Genomic DNA, 15,985 nt, shown 5'->3' on the forward strand with positions numbered 1-15,985 from the left:
TTTGCTCGATTCTTTTTAAATATCTTATGGGCTGCACCATAGCAATTGCTTCAATAGGAATTATCCCTGTTTCACTCAACATTATCTCATAAGATGGTAAAATTATGGTGAACATTTTATTTTGATTTAAAAAAATAGAGAATTAAAAAAATTATGTGAATGATGTTGTGAAATGTTGAAACGTGGATAGTTTCATTATGGCTAACATATGTAACGCAGGACGCAGCGCTGATTGCAATGCTCGACAAGTGGACTGTAGTGAAGTTTCTTCTTTGGTCTGTTCTGTTTTCATTTTTCCAAATTTGGGGACACTTCTACCACCCTCCATTTAATTAGCGTATCCACACGCCATTTTCTTGGATCATAATAGAGAAGCCATTTCCACTCTAGGCCTTCTCACACTATAGATTCCGAGCTCACATAACTGTGAGAAATTGGGCCGCTGCAAAAATCTTTTCACAGCTGTGATTGGCGTTCATGGCATGGGGTAAAGGGCACATATGACAGGTCTCGAGCTTTGTTAATTCATTTATTTATACTTATCCATGCATTTTCAACTTCATTGGCTTTGATAGCTACGGTAGGGCCTCATTTTAGCTCCATGTAGTAATGTATTTAATGGGTATGCTGCACCTGAAGGTTTAATGCACTAGCTGCTAATTGGAGGACATTTTGTAACAGAAGGCGTAGTAACGGCTTTGAGAGAAGAGGGCCGCCCCACTACAGGGTCTGACATCCGGAGATAATTTTTCCTCTGAGCAGGGAAGCATTATCGTTGTCATTTCTCTGAATTTGGTGAGTTTTTCAGTGCTATGGGGATGGGATACTCTGTGAATAATTTTCTCCGTCAGAAAAGGATGTTTCATTCGCAAATATTAGTAGCGATTCAGTGCTATGGGGATGGGATACTCTGTGAATAATTTTCTCCGTCAGAAAAGAAAGTTTCATTCGCAAATATTAGTAGCGATTCAGTGCTATGGGGATGGGATACTCTGTGAATAATTTTCTCCGTCAGAAAATGATGTTTCTTTCGCAAATATTAGTAGCGATTCTATTGTTTTCTCAATGATAATTTTACAAGAGCAGGGGAGTTTGAAATCCCATGTTTAACAGGTCCTTTCACTTCACTTTCATTTCACAGTATCTTAGGTTGTTTCCTCCAATTCATGTTAAATTTGCTTCCATTGAAATACGGTGGAAGGCTATGTTATCAGAGATGGGACAGGAGCTTTTAAAAAACAGCCGAACGGGGTGAAAATATCGTTTTCTACGGTCGTTTCCTTTACTAGTGCCCACGAAACTATTTTTCGACAAACAGTATCCCATTTCTCGTTAAAAAAAAAAGTACCAGTTTTGTCCGTTTTTAAAATAGAACATAAAGAAATAACCCTAAGCCTATTTATCTTGCATGTCACGAGGTTAAATGTCAATAATGATTTATAGAACATAAAGAAATAACCCTAAGCCTCTTTATCTTTTATGTCACGAGGTTAAATGTCAATAATGATTTGTTGTCTCCTACACCTGGTTTTGAGTCTTGAAATGGACATTTTAACCCATTGTGACAAGGCTTAAAGAGCAGGCGACCCTTGGGATAGAGCTTCTTTGTGTTGTTTGGGACATCTCAATTCTTTCTAAGTCATAAGTTATTGGTATATCTTGCTTGGGGTTGTTGGATATATCCTTGGTGTTATAGTGGCAGCCAATCAGTTTTATCCCAGGTCTCGCCCTACTTACTCCAAAAAGTTACTGATTTACAATCGTTAAAAAGAAAAGCTGCAACCAGTAGTATTATGCTAACACAAATGTAATGTGCTTTTTGGGATTATTTGTGTTGATTAAGTGATTAACTTATGACACATGCCAATGTGTAGAAAATGCAAGTAATCAATTTTTCATGATTTTGAATACTTCACTTAACACTCATTGCATTAGATGATGCTCACAAGGGTGAAGATGTGGAATTGAAACTAGTGAAATGAATTACATTAATATCAATCGTCACATCTAGGATTTTCACTTGGTAACCAAAACTTCTTAGGAGTGCACCCATCCCAAAACTCCTCTAGCTTGAGTGTGCTTAACTGTGGAGTTTTTCCCACAATCAAGCGCACTTAGCTCACTGCCCCATTTGCAAAATTTTAACAAGTATTGAGCCTTATGAGCTCTTTAGTTAAATCTCCCTTGACTCTTTTGTCTGGACTCTTTTATTATAGTATTGAGAGGTTTCTGCAATTCAAAATATGAGATATCATTTTTGAAATCATTTGTGTAGAGTATGTCATTAATTGATGACCCATATCCATGAGTATTATTTGCAACATGTATGCAATGGGCTAGCTGTTTTTGGTAAGCACATGGCTCCTCTAATTGTAGCCACAACAATGACTGCTATGGGATATTGGCTTAGTTGGGGGGATACTATCTAGGCCGAAACTACCATTTCCTCTTGGAGTAAGAGTTGAAACTATAATCTAGGCTGAAATTGCCTTTTCCTCCTATAGTAAGAGGTAAAATTGCTTTAGGTTAGTTGATTGCAACTCGAATGACTGGATCATAAGAGGTATCCTTGGAGAGGCCTTCTATGGCATCCAGTAGGAGTGGAAGTCTGCTCCCTTACCTCCTCAATGGGTCATTAAAGAGGATAGTTTTTGTTATAATAAGGTGATTTGATTGCCTGCTAGTGTTAACATTTTTCACTTGGTTGATGATTATTGTGCACTTTTTTCCTTGCACATGAAAAAACAAAACTATAAGCCTATTTTGAGTCAATATTTCAACCATGTGCTTCCATAAAGATTTCATACTCCCCCATAAGTCACTGGTGTTCTGGTTATTTGCTTTCCCTCCAATTTTTGAATCATAGGATTGTAATGGTCATTTTGCTGAAGATTAACAAGTTTGTTTTGGAGATTGAATCTCAAGTGGTCAATTGAGGAGTTTGACAGAGGAAAGTAGTGAGTTTGTGGCTTAGTCGGTTAGTTGAGGAGATTGATGAAGGGAAATTGCCTAGAATGCTTTGTCCATATTTTGATTTAGTTGTTGGCTCCACACTGCTTGGTTGGTGCTCCGATTCCCTAGTAAGTCAGTGGGCTGTATCCCTAGTTTGAATTGGGTAATTCAATGCGCCCTTTGGAGTGGGAAATATAACTCTAATTCCCTAAATATCTTCTCAATTTTTGCCATGGGTGATTTCAAATCTGCAACCTTAGCTAGTTACTTAAAACTATGCAGCATCCGTGTCCTTAATGCCCATTAGCATGCATATGTTGTTCTTTTGTTAGGGGCTAGTTGTTGAATCTTTGGTAGAGTACTTGAAAGAATAATGAGGGACTCGTTTGAGTCTCTATACAAACTGACATTATGGAGCCTATTGACCAAAGTAGTGGTTTTGTAATTGGCTCAAGCTTAGCAACGTTTCTAGGAAATGAACCTAGTGATCTAGATTTATATTATTTTTATTTGCATTTTGCATAGAATTTGTCAGAAGATCAGAGCATTTGAGATATATCTATTGTTAGAAAAATATATATTACCATAATTCTCTTATTTTGATAAGTTGGCCTATTTTTTGGGATATATATATATATATATATATATACAAGTTACTATGTTAATTCACTTGACCAAATTTGTTTATTTTGTTGAAACTAATTCTATCCTTAATTGTCTATTTATTTTCTTCAAACTAGTTCTGTCTCTCCTTGTCTTTAGATTACAACATGTAAATGTTCGAATTGTGTTATCTAGAATGGTGGGTTCATTTTTTTTAGTGACGCAAAATTTCACCTTGATCTACTCTTTTTTTTTTTCAAAATTCCAACAATTTGGTTTGTTTTAAAATGGGCCAAAACCTTTATGAGCAAAGTTTCATGGTCAAATTTCCCACCAGTCAAGGGGAACTATAAATTCTAGCACAATTCCTATTAGATTTGGGGACAAATTTCAATGAAAAATAGGCTAAATTTGTTCACCAATTAACCTACTCATACTTAGAATATACAATCTTCCAACCTCCTCTGTTTGTACTTTTGTATATACACTTCTAGATATGAACATTTTTTTTTATATACAATATTTATGTTTCTTATATGCAAAAAACTTCTGATTGTGTTCCTCATTTCTCATTTCTAGAAACATTATTGGAAGGGCGTGGTGAGTAAAATAATGCATATCCATTTCAAGGAAGATTTGATATGAACCTCAATGTTTAATAACTTGAGTCTCAATATTTGATAAGTTTGCCGATTTCTATGAGCTCGAGATATACATTGTCCAAATTTGTAATCTTGAGGTGGATATTATATTTTGATTTAAATGGGATTGTGCTAATGTCTATATGAAATGCAATGAGCTCTCTTAGATTCAATGCATGGTCACATAGACATAAACATGTCCTTTCACTTGACTTCCATGTCACGTCTTTGGGATGTTTCCTTTAGTCCATATTAAAATTGTTTCCATTGAAAAATGCTAGAAGGATGTGGTGAGTAAAACACGACATATCCATTTAAAGCAAGATTTTATATGCACCTCAATCTTTAATATCTTTGAGTCACAATATGCACTGCAATCTTTAATGTCTCGAGTCTCAATTCTTGATATGTTTACCCATTTTTGTGAGCTCAAAATATACATTTGTCCAACTTTGTAAACTTGATGTATATATTTTATTTCACAAAAAATGGGATCATGTTAATATCCATATGAAATGCACCCAAAGCACTCTCTAGATTCAATGCACGATCACATGGACATATATAGAGTCTAGACATATAGATTGTTGTTGAGTGATAAAAGGTGTCTTTTTAACCCCTATTTACCCTACATTAATTATCAATCCAGGTACGATTTTTTATCTCAAGAGTGTACTCAGTCTGAGGCAGTCACTTGATTCAAGAGTAATGTTTTCTAGTTTGCAATATAGTGTTAAATACAAGAGTAAACGGATGCTGGAAATAGAATCTACTTGTAATTAAAAGAAACCTTAATGCTCTGAAACTTAAATCATTCATTTAGAAAACTATAGCAATTTATTAGTCAAGGATGCAGTGGTGATAACTCTTTCCTCTGTCAACTGATATAAATGAAATCAATCATAAATAGGACCTCCAATCTGAGAACTTAGACAACGATAGTCAATGTTCTTTACAGTTGTAGATCTTTCAATCCACACTAAAGCAAATAATAACAATTCGATTGGAAATGCTTACTAAAACACACTTGCTGCACTATCAATTAAAAGGTGAAAGCAAATCCTTGTAGAAAAGGAACAACAACTAAGTCTGTTGAAAAGATTGAACAACAAAGCTTAATCTACATAAATGAATCAAACAACACTCTTTACCGAAATGAACCGAACAACAATCTTTAACTGAAATGAACTGAACAACAATCTTCAGATAATAAAGGAACAACAAATCTCATTAAGTGTAAACACACAGCGACTATAAAGTAATAGAATCAGTAATCTTATTCTGGCAGAGTGAACATTAATCGCAGGTATAAAGGAACGACAATCGTGATTATAATTGAACAACAATTGCAGTTGTGAGTGAACAACAGAATCTAGACTAGACAGCGCAGTATTGTTTCAAAAGGAACAACACGACATTGAGTTATGAATAACAATCGTGTTATCAACGCAGTCTAATTACAATCTTGATGTAACAGAGTAATTTAGCGAGATGTTCAGAAACAAAAGATTACCGAATAAAGCGAATTAAGGAAATGCAAAGGAAATCAAACCACACACCACTGTAATTGTAAAATAGTGATACAAGAAGCAAGTGTATCCACCAGGGAAGCACTGCTGCGTTTACTCCAGGATCAGATAATAGAACAGCAACCGAATTATATATTAATCATATATGGCAGAGTTACAACTATCGCTCCTCAAAGAGAGTCGATGATCAAAGTTGAAATTACAACAGTAATTTTGAAAAATCAATCCTCCTTTTGTCTTACAATCGTTGCCCCATTTATAATGGGCAGGCGGATACATCAAGGTTATAGATAACTTTTAAAGTAGCGATCCCTCAGGATCAAAAGATCTTGAGGGCTTCGCTTAATCTTCCATCTTCAGTTGTCTTCTTGTCCTCTTGCGCAACCACTCTGTTTTCTCCGTCTTTTCCCGAGCTGCGCGCTCCAGTCTCGTTCTTCTTGTCTAGACACGGTTTCCTAACGGAGGAACAACAGTTGCCTTGCTTTTGTCTTTACCTTCCGAATAGTGATTTTCTATTCCCTTCACTTTCTGTATAGAAAAAGACAATAATTAGTTATTTTGTATTAATCACAAATCTCCTTAATTCTATCATAATTCTTTAACATATTACCATTTTAGAATGTAAAGGAGTTATGATCCAAAGGAAAAGATAAAGAAATAAATGGCAAATGCATACCTTTTCCATCGCTCAACACACCCCCCTGCTTACCCTTTTTCATGTCTTCATGAAAACCATGTAATTTACATGCAAGGCAGTTAGGGAATAGGTTGGAGGGATTTTCATGAAGTGGTCTAAAACCATGATTTGCAGTTAAAACTTCAAAAATGGCTCCTGTCTGCCCCTCAGGCAATTCGTATATAGCCTTATATCTCAACACACCCCCCTGCTTACCCTTTTTCATGTCTTCATGAAAACCATGTAATTTACATGCAAGGCAGTTAGGGAATAGGTTGGAGGGATTTTCATGAAGTGGTCTAAAACCATGATTTGCAGCTAAAACTTCAAAAATGGCTCCTGTCTGCCCCTCAGGCAATTCGTATATAGCCTTATATCCTGCTACAGGATACCAGATAATGGGGCTTCGAAATCTACAACCTAGCCAAAGTGGACCTTCTCTCAAGATGAGGTTACTATAGGTAACCAGGCGATCGACAGCTAATTTAAAATTTTTATAATTGAAGGGTTCTCTGTCCTGGATATTTCGATTGGAAGTCTTCCATCGGAGTTTAGCTGCTGCTATGGCAGGGTCTTTGATGGATAGGAAGTATTCTACCCCTTGCTGGACAACTGCTTTATGAATGGGTCCCAATGTCTGGATCACACCCTTCTTTCTCATTAAGCTTCTATGCTTATCCCACAGCTGTAATGGGTTTTCCAGTTCACCCCTTACCCAAAGGTCTAACCCGTTTTCTTGTCTCTGAAAGGTGTTATGGGCCTTGAGCCATTTTAACTGGTTAACAACAAATGAAATGAATGCTTGAAACTGGATATCACCCACAAAAGGACTGGGATTCTTTTCCATTTCCTCCTCCAACACAAAATTATGCAAATAAAATTCACATAGCAATCACTGGACTTTCACTCCATAATGTTTACAGCAGTTTATGAAATCATCAATAGTTTTTAACTCTATAGGTACCTTTGCCTTGACAGCCTTAATTTTTAACTGTAAATACTTTTCTAACAAAAACAAAGCATAATTTTTGGCAGGTGCCGTACAAGCTAGAATATCAGTGTATAGAGAACAGAGGGTATCCATTTGGCTTATGATTGAGTTTAGCTTATTTGTTACCTTTTCAACTTTTTCCTCTGCCTTCCGACATTTATCAAAGGCCTCACTCTCTGATGCATTGATGTTCTTAAATTGCTGCTGTAACTTTTGGTATTTCTCCAGAGGAACGGTCTCTTTTGTGAGTTTTCCTATCGTCTGCTGAGCCTGTGCTAGATCCTCTTGGAGTTTCACTATCCTAGGATCATTGTCTGTCGAAACACTTTTGGGCTGAAGATCTACCTGGATCTTCTTATTGTGACATCTGGTTCCTACAGTCTGTGTCCCTTTTGTCTGGTCAGTCGTGACGCTAGAGGATAGTGCCTCTGTTTGGACATCCTTATTACAGACTGGTGTATCTTCTGTTTGGGCCGCTGCGTCTGTAACAGCCGCATGCTGTTCCTTGCTGTCCTGAATGGATATGGGCTCTGTTTGAGTCCCCGTGGCCTTTATTTTATGGGGTTTCATTCGAGTGGCTGCATTTCTTGTTCTTGTGTTTTTTTTTGAGATTTTCCCCATTTTTAGGGCCCTTATCTGCGGTCTGAGTTGTTTTATTACATTCAATACACTTTGCCTTTCCTTTCGCAGCCTCTTGATTTCATTCGTCTTCTTCTTCTAAGGAACAACTGTTTCTTTTCTTAGAACTGGGCTTTGTTTTTCAGGGATTGTACCCTTGCCTTGGTTTATTTCCATATTTTCTGTTTGGAACACTTCTTCAGTGTTCCTGTCCTCCTGATTAGGTTTCTCAGGGGAGGTAAGTGTTAAACACACATGGACAGCACAAGAGATGTGAAAGATAAATCATGTGAGTTCATTTTTTTATTAACAGGAGATGTACATTTATAATACAATGTTGTGACTCTTGGGTTTCAGATCCCAAGGTCTCTTGGACTGCTTAGTCTTTTCGGCTTCCACACTAACCCTTTAGGATTAGGTGTCCAACATTCCCCCCCTTAATCCGAAGGGTTATGTATGAGTCCAAGAAAAGAGCTGTAATACAAAATGTGCAGAAAAATACATGGCAGCACTAGGCTGAATGTGCTCTATGAAATGTTGGTATAAAGGGCGGTGGTTTAAGGATGACCACCAACACTGGAACGCTTAGTGCAGTTCCCGGAACTCTTCCAATACTGGCAAGAAACTGAAGTTTTCTGCTAGAGGAAGTGTTCTCAATCTGTGATGGTTTAAGGATGACCAACAACTCTCCGATTCCTGGAACTCTTCCACAACTGGCAAGAAGCTGGAGTCTTCTGCTAGAGGAAGTGTCCCAGATTGCCAACTGAAGGCATGTTCAGGCATCTTTGTCTCTGGCTACAACTCTGAAACTGGTGTGGCAGGTTGTGGCTCAGGCTCGCTTGATGTGACTTTGAAGCTTGTAGATGACCATCATTTCCCCCCCTGTCAGATACAAGGTGAGAAGATGGAGAAAACTCAACTGCAAGACTGTTCAATACTTTGGAACAAGTTCTGATATGTGTTTGGAATATCTTCTTGGCTGTTGATGCCCATTGCCAAGAAGCGATCCATCCAAGATGAATCTTTGTACTTGCAAGAAGTTTGTTTTTGAAGCATCTGTGTGAAGAATGGCTGGTTTTATGACAGTGCTTACATGGATGAAGATCAAAACAGTGATCTTTCAGATGGCCAACTCGGTCACAGTGTTGGCATTTCACGATCTGTTGTTGTTGTTGTTGTGGAAGAGGGGCAGATTCTGGAACAGCTGAAGCTGAACTGTCATGAGAAGCAGGTGAACTGTCATCAATGAATCCAGCACTCTGAAACTGAATGGGCTTGGCATAGTCTGGAATATGAAAGGACAAGTCCTTGTCATATCCAAGACCAGTTCTGTGCTTGTTGTGGACAAGCTGTTCCCAAGGTCTGATGATGGGCTTGGGAAGTGCAGACTGAGTTTCTGCATCTGCATATACAACTGCTGCTTTATTTGAATGAACTGTACCATTATTAACATGCTGCTGATGGGTGGTTGTCTCAATGTTCTGAACAAAAACAGGTTCAGAATGGTGTCTATTTTGATGTAGCTCTTCTTGCTATAGCTGTGATTCAAGCTGCAAAAAATCGATCTTTTCTTGTACATTTTGCAAACAATTATGAATATCGGTGAGAAAATCCTTGTTGATTTTGACTGTATTATTCATACTAGAGAGTATTAGATTGTCCACTAACTCTAATATTGCACCGATTGGAGCCATTTCTAACCTCAAAAGATAGTAAAACAATGAGGAAAATATGGACACCAAATAAACTTATGGCAACAACTTCAAATCAATCAGCTTGCAATACTGTGTACAAGAATACTCTCCAGCAAGTGTATGAAGGCTCTGATACTTTAAAACTCACTACTTTAAAACGGGTCACATCAACTTTGTCTTCAAACATACATGGAACGCTCCAACCTTGATAAACAGATAACATATACAACTATGGAAAACTGTTAGGCACATCCAATTGTGAAGAGTCTTCTGGGTACGAGTGTAGAGTGGCTATATTATATTTTACAAGCTTTTAATGCTGGTGACTTAGCTCGGTATCAATAACTATGTCATGTTCATAGGGAAGCTCCATGTGAATGTATTCTTTCATATTAATCCAACGGCCAAAGAGAAATAATCCTTCAGTTTAATTCGGAAACTTGCAATTCTCGAAGCAGAACCTAGCGAAAATCTTCAACTCGGAAAATTATTGATGCTACACAAGAAATATCCTTCAGCTTAAAGAAAACGGCAAGCAGGCCAGATGCTTCTCAGAAATTTTTAAAAATGTTACCAAATCCTTCGATATTTAGCAGACAGTTACTCAAATCCTCTAATGTTTTGAAGAAATCCCTCGACTGCTGCAAAACCGTCAGCTGCTAAATATCTTCAAGCTACACAAAGAAAATCCTGCAGATTAAAGAAAAACGCAGGGCAAGCCACGGATATCCTGAGATTTTTCAGAAAATCTCCAGAACCCAACATCATCCAGATTCCTTCTGCTTACATAAAAATGTTAGCTGCTAACCATCGTAACGCTAGCCAACAAAACTGTACACAGTCTCTGTAATACAAATCAGTGGAAACTCCAATGAATCAGCCTCTTCATGCCCAAAGAAATTACAAAAAATTTATCTTTCGTGTCGATGTGGCCTTCAAACTAGCTTCTCCAGCAAAGGAAGCCAAATCAGCCCGGACTTTGGTGGAAAGTTAAAATTTCTTCTGCAATACTCGAAAGATTTAAGTTAAATCATTCAAACAACGGATCAACTCAGACCAATGACCCAACCTTCCCCTTTAAAGAAAACATTTAAAATACTGGCTAAAACTCCAGCCAATTTGAGTCAAATCGCTAACAAAAACCAAGAAGCTTACATAAAATTCATCCAGAATGGCTTCATAAAGCAGCTTTTACACCTCGCCGAAGATTTTCAAATAATAGGCCAAAAGTTCCAAGATTTGGCTCGATAAAGTCTTCAACAAGTGCAGAAGAAGGTCCAGCGCTTAAAAACTTTACCTGCTACTAATTCCTCCAGCATTTAAACGCATCTCTTCCTTGTGTTACTTCACTGAACAACCGAGCAAAAAACTCCTTCCGCATTCATGCACTCATCTCCTCTCGTCTTCTCTACATCGTCTGGCTCATCAGCGACGTTTGTCAACGACCTACTTACTATAAAACAGGTAGGTTCTTTAATGCGAAAACATTAATCAATGCTTCCAACGCACAACCAGCAATGACATATCAGAACCTTCAACAATCAATTCTTCAAAATCAAACTCAAAAAGGCCATCATCCATGGCTGGCTATCCACTGCAATTAACCACCATTTGGCAAGTCGGACCAGCGATATTCACTGAGCATAATGGCTGGAGGGCGGCCTATTCAGAGAATAAAACGTATACTGACACCATCTGCATGGATCAGGCTTCAGGCAACAACAGCGTATTAAATGGGGAAATGATGGGAATTTATGGGAGAGAACGTTTCGATTCCAAAACTGATAGAACGTTTTGATTACAGCAGCCACGGAATGGTCTCCAGCAGCGTAACGCACCATTACACTCATGAACCATTTAATACCGTAACGCACCATATACCATTCAAATGATTTAAAAAACTGCGCATTGATACTATTCACCTTCTTCAACACTTGCTGGACTCCACATAACTTGTGACTATGCGGCTATTGTGGATTCTGGCGAACCAAGACCCCGTTCAAAAAAATGAAACCGCAGAGCTGTTATATACTATGCGTAATAATTCTGTATCGGCTTAACTTTCGCTTCTTTAGTGTGGAATGTGCTCGTCACCATTCGAAACTTCAGTCACCATTCATATATTCTCAACTTGTAACAGAATAAGCTAAGAGGCCAAATATCTTTTATAAAATAAGACCAGACATCCTTAGACAAACGAGCACATATTCTATTGTCTGCGGAATGCATACATTCCGTCGAGCAGCGAGATTTTACAGATCAACGCATATGTCAGTTCAACGCATATACCAGTTTTGTATTCACCAAAACTCTTCTCAGCCAAATCAAAAAATACCAATATGCATCACATATATACTTCAACATGCTTCAACGCATATACAGATTTCGCTACACGATCACAGATGGGTCATGCTCACCACCATGGCAATGGTCATAATGAGGGCGGAGGATTAGCAGGGGAGCGCGTATCGAAATTGGGACTGACAGCCGATATTGCACTCGCTGGTGGAAAGGCGGTCACCGGGTTTATTGCTGATGCAGCTCATTCTTTATCTGATGTGGTTTTAAGTGGAGTTGCTTTATGGTCATTTAAAGCAGCACGAGCTCCAAAAGACAAGGAGCATCCATATGGACATGGAAAGATTGAGACATTAGGAGCTCTTGGAATTTCATTAATGCTTTTAGGAACTGGTGGCGGTATTGCGTGGCATGCTCTTGACGTCTTCCAGGGATTGTTGTTTCCAGCATCACACTTGGACATCCATTCTTTGGTGCATACTCATGGGAATGATCATGCACATAATGGGCATATGTATAAACGTGTTTCAACGCAGGAGTAATAACAACTCACCATAAACCAATTCAACACACCATTCATATGATTTAAACCAAGGCAATATCAAGCATCAACCATTCAAATGTTATTATTCAAACGCATTCCACTGGAAACGCATCGTTAATATGATTCAATACCGCATACCAGGAGCTGGAAAACTTCGGACCTTCATCGATGGTGGCGTATCTATCATTCAGCATTCAACGCAGATTCAATGATCTCTGCTTTACTTGATTCCATGTCAGGCCTTAGCGATGTTGTTACTGCACCATAGGTTATCAGTCCAACGAACATATATACCAGCATATAATCGGTCTTCAAAATATATGTGCCATCACCATCTTACATATACAACCAGCGTATAATCGATGCGTAGGTTTACACAGGCCACACAAAAACAAGTGGCTCACAAAGGATTGAGCAGATTATGAACGTACTAGCTCTGATACCATGTTAAACACACATGGACAGCACAAGAGATGCGAAAGATAAATCATGTGAGTTCATTTTTTTATTAACAGGAGATGTACATTTATAATACAATGTTGTGACTCTTGGGTTTCAGATCCCAAGGTCTCTTGGACTGCTTAGTCTTTTCGGCTTCCACACTAACCCTTTAGGATTAGGTGTCCAACAGTAACCCTAGTTTGATCTGCTATTTCCTGGGTGGCTTCTGCTTCTACTTCTTCTTCGTTATTCATCTCTTCAGATGCACTCTTGCTGTGAGCAGAGTGTTCCTGTGATTGTGCTTCTTCTTCTTCCTCATCATTCATCTCCTCGAATGCACTCTCACTGTGAGCAGAGTGTTCTTGTGATTGTGCTGCCTCAATATTGAGGTTGAGTAAGCTCTGTGGTTGAATATACTCACCCATATTGGCCAAAATTTGGGCCAATTCGTCTTCCTGCAATGGACTTTGTAGTGGACTTGCACTAGAGCGCTCCGTTTCTTCCTCCAATTCTTCTTCCAATTCTTCTTCCCATTCTTCTTCCACATTTTCCCCTCCGAGTTGTGGGGGTTGCTCATCCTCGGAGTCCAGTATTTCTAAGGGTTGGCTACTGTTATCTTGGAGATTTCCCAACATTCCCCTGCTTTTCCTCGATCTAAGGGACTGTCTGCGTTTCTGCGGTCTAGTTGATGTGCTGGTGGTTCTTTTTCTTTTCAGGGCTGGTAAGGCCAATCCCCCGTCTATTGAAAATACCAATTCTTCCCAACTAGACTGCTGCTGAGCAAGACTATGATTGACTATTAATCGAATTAAACCATGATGACTTACTACCATTTCTGTATGACGTGATTTCCTTATACTCCGAGCGGCGTCATGCAATAAAGAAATTAAATATGCAGGCAAATTTACAACACATTTCTATCCTAATACTGCTAATAATTTGAGATGACGTGGTCTTACCACATCCTTTCTCCCATCGCATGTGATGTAGCTTTGCACTATTTTGGCTAATTCTGCCCATGGTTCTCCCAAGGTTGCAGGCAGGACTCCTTTTCCTTTGATGGTAAGGTTCTGTCCTTCGTCCTGGAAGATGGCTATGGCGTCTCGAAGTCTTACTTTTTTCTTGGTCCATACTGGTCCGACTGTCGGTAGTCCAGATATTTCGGCAATTACCGCCTCTGTTACCGTTATTCGCCTTCCCCTCACCATGGAATAATCTTCCTGCAAATTCTGCAGAAATTCAATGGCCACAGTTTCATGGGACTGCTGTAGCCATGTAAGGTAATTGATCCATCCTGCTCTTTCCAGAATTGCTCGTGCAGCGTCGGAAATTATCAGCACTTGTGGTTCGCTGCGTATTGCTCTGCCTCCCATTTTGTTCAAGCTTAGCACACTGTTAATTTTTACAGAGCAAAAACAAACACAGAAATGACAATGGAACAACAAGCTGTGCATATTGGAAAATGTCAATATCGTTAAACTTGCTATTTCCGAGATCTGATGGAGTCGTAGTACCTCCAAATAAGGAATTGACACGTCTGCCAGTGTATTTTGGAGATCACCCGCGCCCCCCTGAAATGTTATAGGTCGTCCTCGACTGGCAAATGGAGGAGCGGCGTACTGGACGACAATCGTACAGAAAAAAAGGAACGACGTATATATTCATGGCATGATTGCAAAAGTAGCGAATTACTGAAATCGAGGCTTATGATGAAAATTGCAAATAGATATAGAAATGCTATGAAATGATGCGAAAAATAGGGGAGAGGACAGCTGACGTAAGTAAAAATGCTTATGCAGTCATTATCCACTTTAACCATTATGATTGATTTATAACCGATATTTCATGTGTAAGAGGTTCAAAAGGGTTATATAACATAATCTCATTTGAAATCAAGATAAAGATATAAGAAAAGGGTTTATAATGACTATTGGTGTATGAAAAGTATGACTTCAATACCATCAGTAGAGCTCTGTTGCCCACAGGTGTTCATAACCTTGACAAAGTTGCTTGTTTCACCCTTGGAACCATAATCCTTTATGTATGCCTAGGAAAGTGTTGTGTGATGTCAGAATGGAGGCCATTGTGCTGGCTTGGTAACCAGATGAATCACAATGCCATTCACTAGGAAGGAGTGAAAGGTGGGCAGGCCAGCTCATGATGAGACCTCATGTTCCAAGGACTTTTTTATTTTTCTGATATGCCTCTTGGATCATATCCCTGGTGTGGTGGCCATAGTGGGAATGCCACTTCACTGCTTCCTTATGATCATGGTAGGCTGACGCTTGATGAGACCCTTTATCCTTCATCTGACAAATCATGTTAGTAATCATATAGATATATATTTTTCTCTCTCTCTTTTTTTTCTTTTCTTTTCTTTTATATAGCACTTTCCTATTTATATACAGAGGATGGCTCAACACTCCTTAAGAGTAGGGATGGTGGAAGAAGTCTGAACATCTCAATAGAGGAAAAATATGCCCTTATTCTTATTTAATAATAATGATCAAAGAGAATTATGAAGATTAAGGAAGAACCAACATGATAAAAATAATCAATCAAATTGGTTTTAGTGAAAATAAAGACAACAAAGTGATATAAATAGTTGTGTCATTTCCTCTTTTTTCTTATCGACACAAAGCAATTTTTCTAAAGATAACAATTTTTCTTTGGTTTGCTGATTTTAGTATCCTCTAGTTTTTGTGTTCTTGCATGAATGTATGCCTGTGCCTTAAAGGGATCATGAACAGTGAACCATCATTCACAAAAATCCTCTAAATGATGTTCTTTAAGAAACACACACAAAAAAAATGCACTCAAAAAGTGTTGTTCCTTAAGAAGGACAGCAAAAAGAATATCTGCGCGCAAAATCGTGGTTCCTTTAAGAGGAACAACAAACAAAAGAAAAAAATACACTTGAAACTGTTGTTCCTTAAGAGGGACAACAGTTGTTCCTTAAACGGAACAGCAAATAAAGCAAGCGCGAAATAAAATATGG

At 38.4% G+C, this 15,985-nt stretch overlaps 1 protein-coding gene and 1 pseudogene across 5 annotated transcripts in view; both read left to right on the plus strand.

Annotated features, from left to right (window-relative positions):
* The first annotated feature begins 211 nt into the window (after positions 1-211).
* Positions 212-15,985, plus strand: part of LOC149163271 (uncharacterized) — a 139,749-nt gene continuing 123,975 nt past the window's right edge. For 2 of the 5 annotated variants that reach the window (XM_089430698.1, XM_089430695.1), the window contains exons 1-2: positions 212-507; positions 682-795. The gene's annotated coding sequence lies outside the window, so the exon portion shown is untranslated. Of the gene's footprint in view, positions 508-639; positions 796-15,985 lie in introns of all 5 variants that reach the window. The other 3 variants (XM_089430700.1, XM_089430697.1, XM_089430696.1) reach the window with 2 other exon arrangements.
* LOC149163272 (metal tolerance protein 2 pseudogene) lies at positions 12,107-12,544 on the plus strand (annotated as a pseudogene).

The sequence above is a fragment of the Pinus tabuliformis genome, chromosome 5_1 (genome assembly GCF_031772625.1).
Source record: "Pinus tabuliformis cultivar Carrire ecotype Pingquan chromosome 5_1, CPIR1, whole genome shotgun sequence".
NCBI classification, from domain to species: Eukaryota; Viridiplantae; Streptophyta; class Pinopsida; order Pinales; family Pinaceae; genus Pinus; species Pinus tabuliformis.